This window comes from Crocuta crocuta, unplaced genomic scaffold (genome assembly GCF_008692635.1).
Source record: "Crocuta crocuta isolate KB4526 unplaced genomic scaffold, BGI_CrCroc_1.0 scaffold130, whole genome shotgun sequence".
Taxonomy (NCBI): domain Eukaryota; kingdom Metazoa; phylum Chordata; class Mammalia; order Carnivora; family Hyaenidae; genus Crocuta; species Crocuta crocuta.
In genome coordinates this window covers 66,517-75,587 of record NW_027527920.1, presented here as the reverse complement: position 1 = coordinate 75,587, position 9,071 = coordinate 66,517, and the positions used below count along the sequence as shown (strand labels likewise).

The 9,071-nt window shown below is 43.0% G+C and overlaps 1 protein-coding gene across 3 annotated transcripts in view; it reads right to left on the bottom strand.

Annotated features, from left to right (window-relative positions):
- The window catches only part of SIN3A (SIN3 transcription regulator family member A), a 71,142-nt gene that overhangs the window by 57,321 nt on the left and 4,750 nt on the right, over window positions 1-9,071 (bottom strand). Inside the window, exon 1 of one of the 3 annotated variants that reach the window (XM_077745400.1) lies at window positions 8,928-9,065. The exons of 1 other annotated variant lie outside the window; for it this stretch is intronic. The gene's annotated coding sequence lies outside the window, so the exon portion shown is untranslated. Of the gene's footprint in view, window positions 1-8,863; window positions 8,885-8,927; window positions 9,066-9,071 lie in introns of those variants that run through there. One more of the 3 variants, XM_077745409.1, reaches the window with a different exon arrangement.

Sequence of the window (9,071 nt, the reverse complement as noted above, 5' to 3'; positions counted from 1 at the left end):
CGGGGGGGGGGGGCACATGGGTGGCTCAGCTGGTTAAGTGTCCAACTCTCGATTTCGGCATGGGTCATGATCTCATGGTTCATGAGTTTGACCCTGCATCAGGCTCTGCACTGACAGTGTGGAGCATGGTTGGGATTCTCTTTCCCTCTCTCTCTGCCCCTTCCTCCGCCCCCCACCTCTCTCTCTCTCTCTCTCTCTCTCTAAAATAAATTAATTTAAAAAATTTTTAAAGGCTCCATCCAATGATGTGCTTTCATTTCTATGTCCTGTTTCCTTCCAATCACCTCTGTACACCCATCATTAGCACGTGTCCACTTACAAGTTAGTTTTGGTGCATGAATATCCTGTAAGAATACACTTGCACACCCTTTTAGCAGAATGAAATAGCTTTGATTTATGTTGAAATACTGCGTTTCGAAGTCCTACCTGCTGAACAACTACCTGGATGAGGACACCGTTCTTTCTCTCCCCGCCTCAGAAATACACTGTGCACTCATAAGGTCTTCAGTCTGAGAAAATTCATCATGTTGTCACCTAAAGACTACACAGTCTGCAAACTGGCTCCCAATCAATTCACCATCATCATCCCAGCCTCGCCTGCTGCTGTCTGCTGGACTGTATTTGTCTACTAGCTCCTCCAGTAGCTGCGTGGTGTCTTCCTCTCCTAGTTTTCTCTTTGCTATGACGGGGGGAAAATTATAGACTACCAAATTTTTTTACCAAAAGCTTTAAAGACCTGTGGAAAACAGTATAAGAAATGGTTGTACATCCTTCACCCAGATTCTCCAGATGCTAACATCTTACAGAATGTTTAAGATGGCATCTCCCAACTTCTTGTAGACTTTCTTGAAAGATGCTGTAATGCTTCAGGCAGAGCAGTAAGAAAACCGAAGTGTAACAGTGATGATTTATTTTACCACTGCATTATCCTTCTAGGCAATGCCATCATTCTTCCCTTTTCTTATCATTTTAGTCTTTTTTAGCATAGTTGGGAATATCTGATGAGCAATGATGAAATACTTCCTAGGATGATGAAATACCAAAATGTCTCAAGCTATAGGAAAACAAAGATCATTAAGATCTCATAATATAGGTTGGAATTATAAATGGTAATAGCTAAAGTGAGTTTATTATATTAAAGAGAAAATAAATAAGTTCTTTGTTCTTTCAAAGACCTACAATAAAGAATAAAAGTCATGAAATAGAAATCTTTACAAGTAGTTAGTACTGCTCAGAAATAAACTCATAGAGGCACCTGGGTGGCTTAGTTGGTTAAGCGTCCGACTTTTGTCTCTGGTCATGATCTCACAGTTTTTGAGTTCAAGCCTCGACATGGGCTTAAACCCGTGTCAAAAATAAAGAAACATTAAAAAAAAAAAAAAAGAGGAAGGACTGTAAAGGACTTGAGACGGTTAAAGGACTAGGTAGGGACAGTAGATGTGTCACCTGTCTCATCCTGCCTGTATCCTATTAGCTACAGGTGTGCCCCCACACAGGCATGGGCACAGACACCTTTAACCAGCTGTGTATCCTCCAACTGTGTGCAGCATACGGTCCTGTCTATGGCGGAAATCAAATCATTCATTCATTCATGCATGCATGCACCCTCTAAAATTTATTGAGTATATACTATGTGTCAGGTGTTGCTCTAGGAGCTGGGGGCTGAGCAGCCAACCAAACAGAAATCTCCTCCCTCACAAAGTTTACATTTTAATGGGAGAAAAGAGAATATACAAAGTGCTCAGAATACTAGACAGTGACGAGCACTAAGAAGAAAAAGAAGAGAAGGGTTTTTGACATTTTACAAAGGAATGACTAAAGAATAACTTTTGAGTAAAGGAAGTGAAGAGCTAGCCACTTGAAAATCAGTGAGGAAGCTTTACAGGTGGAGGGGACAGGAAATGCAAAGGCCCTAATGCATACATGTGCTTGATAGTTTCCAAGAACAGCAAAAAGGCCATGTAACTAGAGCAGGAGGGAGGAAGGACAGGCTGGTAGCAAATGAAGTCAGAGAGGTAATGGGGGTGGGGGCGGTAGGTAGGGAGGTATCCTGTTCTCAGAGGTCATAATAAGGATTTGAGTTTAATAATCAGACTGAAATGGGAAGTCACTGGTGGCTTTTAAGCAGAAAAATGACACGGTCTGAGATAGGTTTCAAAAGACTCACTTGGGGAAAAATTTTTTTTTAATTAAAAATTAAAAAGTAATAAAAAAAATAAAAGACTCACTTGGGGAGCACCTGGGTGGCTCAGTCGGTTAAGTGTCCAACTCTTCTGCTCAGATCATGATCTCACAGTTCATTATTTAGAGCCCCCAGTTGGACTCTGACCTGATAGTGCGGAGCCTCCTTGGGAATCTCTCTCTCCCTCTCTCTCTGCCCCTCCCCTGCTGCACTTTCTCTCAAAAAATAAACTTTAAAAAGTAAATAAATGAAAGACTCACTGGGATTGTTGTGCTAAGAACAGACGGGAGAGGGGCAATAACTAAGCAAGAGGGAACAATTAAGGTACTGAAATAATCCAAGCGAGAGATGTAGTTGCATTCACTGTCATAGTTGGGAGTAGGGTGGTAGCGGTGGCATTAAGTGATCAAATTCTGAACAGTATTTTGAATACAGAACAAATAGGATTCGTTGAAGACTAAATATGAGAAAGACAGAAAAAGACACAATGCCTATTAAATATCTAAGAGGAAAAAAGAAGTGGGCCACTGGTTATACTTATCTATAGTACAGGGGAGAGGTCCCCAGTTAAAGAAATTTGCGAGTTACCAGCATTGTTTGGCTTTAAGGAAGGTAATTCTCCTTAATTAAGCATTTCTGCACAAGTGAGACAGCCTAAACCAGGCTGTGGCCCTTAATTAGTTGTGGAACCAGATTTACCAAAAAACAAAAAAACTAAAAATTCTTGCATTTCAGAGCTGCAGATTAGGAATTATGGGCCTGCATATCCTTCAATAGCCCACAAATCAGCAAGCCTAGCCTTGGAGGACAGTCCCAGGACCAAAGAAGCTCCCTCAGCCATGATGCTCTAAGCACAAATAACATGCAGACAGCAAGACAGAAACAGGAAAGCAAAAGAAGGGAGGGGCAAAGAAGAGAGGCTTGCCTTAGAAACTGCTACTAATAAATGCCTAACTTTGAGGCCAATTGCAACTAAAACAGAAGTAGCCTCTAGTGAACAAACTTTAAAATGCAATTAGAGTTCAGTTTGTATACTTTTTTTAAATCACCTACTGTGCGCCAGTATCATCCTAGGCACTGAGGTCATCGCAAAAAGTTAAGTCCCAGGGGTGCCTGGGTGGCTCAGTCAGTTAGGTGTCTGACTTCAGCTCAGGTCATGATCTCAGGGGTTTGTGAGTTTGAGCCCCTTGTCGGGCTGTGTGCTGACAACTTGGAGCCTGGAGCCTGTTTCAGATTCTGTGTCCACTCCCCCCGCCCCTCCCATGCTCATGCTCTGTCTCTCTCTCTCTCAATAATAAATAAAAACATTAAAAAACAAAAAGTAGTTAAGTCCCAGTCTAGAGTGACTAAGTCATTGGTGCAGCTCTTGCTAAGGAAAACCAGTTGCCCCACAAATGTATAAGAACAAAACCCTCTATGCATTTGGCTATAGATTACAATGAATCTCGCTAGGCATGTCTTTTGGAGAAAAAAGCCCCAAAAGAAAATTATGTAATTAAAGGAAGCCAAGGTTTTGGTGTTTCTAATGTGTTGTTCAAAGACAATTAAGACGGGTACTTGTCAAGGCGCCCGGGTAGCACAGTCGGTTAAAAGTCTCACTCTTGATCTCAGCTCCGGTCATGATCCCACAGTTAGTGAGTCTGGGCCCCGCACTGCGCTCTGTGCTGACAGCACGGCACCTGCTTGTGATTCCCGGTCTCCCTCTCTCTGTGTTCCTCCACCCCACCCCCGCATTGTGCGCTCGTTCTCTCTCACAAAAATAAACAAACATTTAAAAAGAAAAATAAGACAGGTAATTTTCTAAAGGCAATTATACTTCATATTTAAAAAGACGGGCACCTGGGTGGCTCAAGTCATTTGGGCATCAGACTCTTGGACTCTTGATTTCAGCTGGGACCGTGGTCCCAGGGTCGTGGGACTGAGCTGCTCATTGGGCTCCACGCTGAGTGTGGAGCCTGCTTGGGATTCTTTCTCTCTCTCCTTCCTTCTCTCTCTGCCCCTCTCCTCCACTCACATACACACACACTCTCTCTAATTAAGAAATAAAGAAAAAAAAGAAAGAAAGAGAGAGAGAAAGAAAGAGAAAATAAAGCATGAAAACAAAATTCCTTGAAATATTGGAAAGAAGAGAATGTAATAATGACAGAAAGACAGACTACCCAAGTATGCTGCTAGATAATCTTAACCTCAATAAAAAACATCCAGAATTATTTACTAAATCTGCAACTAGATAAAAATACTAAGATACTACTTCTACTACTCACTTATTGAAGTAGAAACAAGAAGACTTATGTGAAGGAAAAGTATTAGGAAACAACAGTTGACCGTATTAACATATCTTGAGCTTGACAGGGTAGTGGTAACATATGCGCCAAGCCCATAATTTCTTCGCTACCTTCCAAATAAGCAGAAACAAATACCTTCTTAAATACCTTCCAAAGCAGCAGAAACAATTAGGTCTGCAAACTGAAGAGAACAGGATTCACAAACTCTGGAAGAGACTACAATTCATGTGCTAATTTCAACATAACATAATTTCTAATACCACAAAGCACTTTCTGGGAGTACTTTGAGATGTCTACCGCCATTCATTCAATAACCCCTTCAACTGGATCTGTGATTTCAGACTTCACCCTCCTGTTGCTCATTCAGTGTTCTCTCTTCCTCCACCCCAAGGAAGGGGTCTCCTTCCTCTGAATTCCTTTCAGCTCTTTGTACTTGACTCTTATGGCACTCAACCTAAACTAATACGTAGTAAAATTTACCATGTGTATATTTGCCTTTCCTTCTAAGATGTAAACTTTTGCAGGACAAAGACTTCCTGTGTCAGCCCAGAGCTAATTAAGAAGGTGGTTAATAAATCGGTGTTGACCCATTTATTATTCTATTTCCCTTTAGAATCTGAGTCCCAATTTTTTTCCCTTTTGAAGGAAAAAACACACTGCTGGTTCCTCAAAAAATTAAACACAGAACTACCTTATGAGCTAGCAATTCTACTTCTGGGTATATATCCAAAAGAATTCAGAGCAGACACTTGAAGAGATAGTTATACTCCCATGTTCATCGCAGCATTATTCACAATAGCCAGTAGGTAGAAACAACCCAAAGGTCCACTGACACATGAATAAAACAAAAGAAAATATATGCATGTAATGAAATATAATGCACTGTTAAAAAAAGGAAAGTCATTCTGACGCATGCTACAGCATGAACGAACCCTGAAGACATTCTAAGTTAAATAAGCCAGACACAAAAGGACGAATATGGCATGATTCCACTTACAAAAGGTACCTAGAGTAGTGAAACACACACAGACAGGTTGGTGCTAGGGGCTGGGGAAAGATTTAAATGGGCTATTATTTAATAGGTACAGAGTTTCAGTTTGGGAAGATGAAAAAGTTCTGGAGATAGATGGTGGCAATGGTCACACAACAAAATGTACTGAATGCCACTGAACTGTACACTTAAAAATGGTTAAAATGGGGGCACCTAGGTGGCTCAGTTGGTTGAGCGTCCAACTTCGGCTCAGGTCATATTTTCACAGGTTGTCAGTTCAAGCCTCCTGTAGGGCTCACTGCTGTCAGCGCAGAGCCCCTTCAGATCCTTTGTCCCCCCTTTCTGCCCCTCTCTCTCGATGTGCTCTCTCAAAAATAAATATTTTTAAAAGTAAAATAAATAAATGAAAATAAAAAATATTTTAAAATATTTTTTAGAAGTAAAAAAATAAATAAAATGATTAAAATGATAAGTTTTGTTATACATATTTTACCCCAATTGTTTTTTTAAAAGCACACTGCTCCTTCTGTTTAGTATCCTTAGACAAGACCTAGAGTTAAGAGCATGGACTCTGGAACCAGAACGCCAGGGTTTAGATCCCATTGTAGCTACTTATTCTCTGTGTCACTGTTTCCTGATTTTTTAAAAAAATTTTTTTACACATATTTATGAGACACAGAGAGAGATCAGAGCAGGGGAGCGGCAGAGAGAGAGGGAGACACAGAATCCAAAGCAGGCTCCAGGCTCTGAGCTGTCAGTGCAGAGCTGATGCGGAACTCGAACCCAGGATCCACGAGATCATAACCTGAGCTGAAGTCAGCCGCTCAACCCACTGAGCCAACAAGGCACCCGTTTCCTGATCTTTAAAACATGGATTTCATGGTACCCACTAGATAGGGTTATCATGAAGATTAAGTGGATTAATAAATGTCCATGTCCCAGCACCTGGGACATAATAAGAGCTCAATAAATGAAAGTTATAACTCGAGGAGACAGAGGATATAGTTGGAGAAAGCCTTTTAAAACACTTCACTAGATTACTGAACACCATGGACATAATCTTTTAATTCCGAATAAAATTTGCAGCCATTAACATCTGCCTTGCAAAGATCTCCAGTTATCTTGTCTGTTTGCGCTGAAGATGTAAACAGGACTATGCTTTGCCAGGGATCTTATCAAATTACTACATACCTCTTTCCTTAAAAAAGAAAAAAATCCTATTCTTCAGGTGAAATCTTCTTAATTACAAAATGCCAATCTATCCGGTGTCTTAAACTCAGACAAAACTATAATGTGTGCCTGTGTACGTGTATATATGTGCGTATGTATCTCTCTCTTTCAGATATTTGAAGAGATAAGAAGCATTTATGAAAACTCTCCTAACATATATAGTATATCCAAGTTTTTACTTGAATCCTTACAGCCGTCAGGGACTTCTGACCCTGTTGCACCACCAGACAACATATTCTTTAAGGGCATGAATTAGGTCTCCCATGTTTCCCGTCAGACAGTATCACAAATGGCAGAAATAACTATGTTGACCAAACCTTCCTCCATGGTAAATTCTCCACTATCTTTCATATCTTTATCAGTTTATGCATCAGGAAAAAACACCCATTTTTTTCTGTCTCCACAGCAATTCTAATAGAGTCACCATTAGTGAAATGGAAAAGCTACCTTTGCCCTTGCTACTGCTGTAAATGAGACTGAAACTCTCTTCAAATGAATATAGCACAGGGCAGCAAGCTCTCAGTCCTAATTGAGCAAAGCACAAATCTAGAGTTTAACTTCAGTTCAGATTATCAGCTACAGGGCCCGCTTCAGATTCTGTCTCCCTCTCTCTCTGCCCCTCCCCTGCTCATTCTCTCTCAAAAATAAACAAATATTAAAAAATAAAAATAAGGGGCGCCTGGGTGGCTTAGTCGGTTAAGCGTCCGACTTTTGCTTAGGTCATGATCTCACGGTTCGTGGGTTCGAGCCCCGCGTCGGGTTCTGTGCTGACTGCCAGCTCAGAGCCTGGAGCCTGTTTCAGTCTGTGATTCCCTCTCTCTCTGACCCTTCCCTGCTCACGCTGTCTCTCTCTCTCTCTCCTAAAAATAAATAAAACATTAAAAATAAATAAATAAAAATAAAAAAGAATGTACCAAGCCAAGCAAAACCTTCATGTAAAATAGTTCATTAAAAATTAAATGTCCTAAGTCAACTCCCCAATACAGACTGGACAGCAATGCTACCAAAGTCACATCCACAAAGCTACACTAGTCCTTGACGTCACCCTCTCTGTACAAAACAGGGCAAGAGCACTGTATTTTACAGAATATAAGTAGAAAGTGGTCTAGATGTTCTAACAAGAATTGCACTGAAATCAGAAGAGATGTTTCAAGAACACCTATAGTTACCTAAATTGCAACTTATTTCTTTGTGAAATTAAGCTTACAGAGCAGAACCATTCGGTACAATGAAAACATTCAAAAATGCAAGAATCGAAGAAATCAGAGTATTTTATTCAGTCTGAGTTTTTCTTAACCACCATCTTTTATAAACAGATCATTTTAAGCAGTGAAATGTAAATCCAACCCTCCCTTTTCTAAATTTCAGCCTTGTTAAGACTTCTTGTTAACTGAGTTTGAAGTCCTGAGGCACCTACATAGCGACCAAGTCTAACTACCCACCACCCTATTGGCTCAAAGGAAACCCCGCCCCGTACAGCCACAGTAACTCAACATTCAAGGGAACTCCAAGAAAGGTTGTCCCCGGCCACATTTCTAGTCTCTGATGACTCTCCGCCCCTCCCCCCACCATCACCGCCGCGGAAGCATGGTCACAGCATGAGCGGCCACTCCACCGCAGACTCCAACGAAAGGACCTTGAGCACCTCGTCCCAATAATTACAAGCCGGGGGGAGTGGCGCTGACCATGCTCCCACTCTCCTAGGCTGCATGATGACATCTAAGCTGCATGGAACTAAGTAGAGACAACAGCTCTGGCACCAGGCCCTCCTGCCCTAGGCAAAAGGCATGGCAGAGCCACAAGAGTAAGTCCTGACACCTCCTCAGCTCAGTGTCGGCGGGAGCCCCTCCCACCCCACGGAGACGTAGGGCGGGGCAGATCTGGGCGCCGCGACTCCCAGCCAGACCCGACAGCGGGCTTTCCCGAACCCCGCCTCATTTGCCAAGGAGGCGGAAACCGGGGGGAGGGGGGACACGGCCAGGAGGAGTGGCATCACGGCTCTGTACGGCCCCTCCGGCCAACCGAATCCCGAGAAGGCGGAGGAAAGTAGACTTCACGCCCCCTCCCTGCCGCGCCCCGAAGCCACACGAGGGAGACCCCTTGCTCGTCCCCCAACCCCAGCTTGCCAGTGCGAGGCTGCCCAGCCGAGGCCNGGCCTCCCCTAAAAATACACACCCTCGAGTCCGGTGTTAGCCGCCACTAGGCTCCCCGCCCCGACCCCGGCCCGGCGTGCTCTCACCGCAAAGCTGCTTCGGCCGCTCCTCACTGCGTGTCCCTCTCGGCGTGAGCCTTGGGCTCAGCAGGGAGGCCCCGGGAACGGAGCAGGGCACAGGCCCGCCGAAGCGGACTGGCAGCCTCCTCTCCGCTAACGAAACGGTCACAG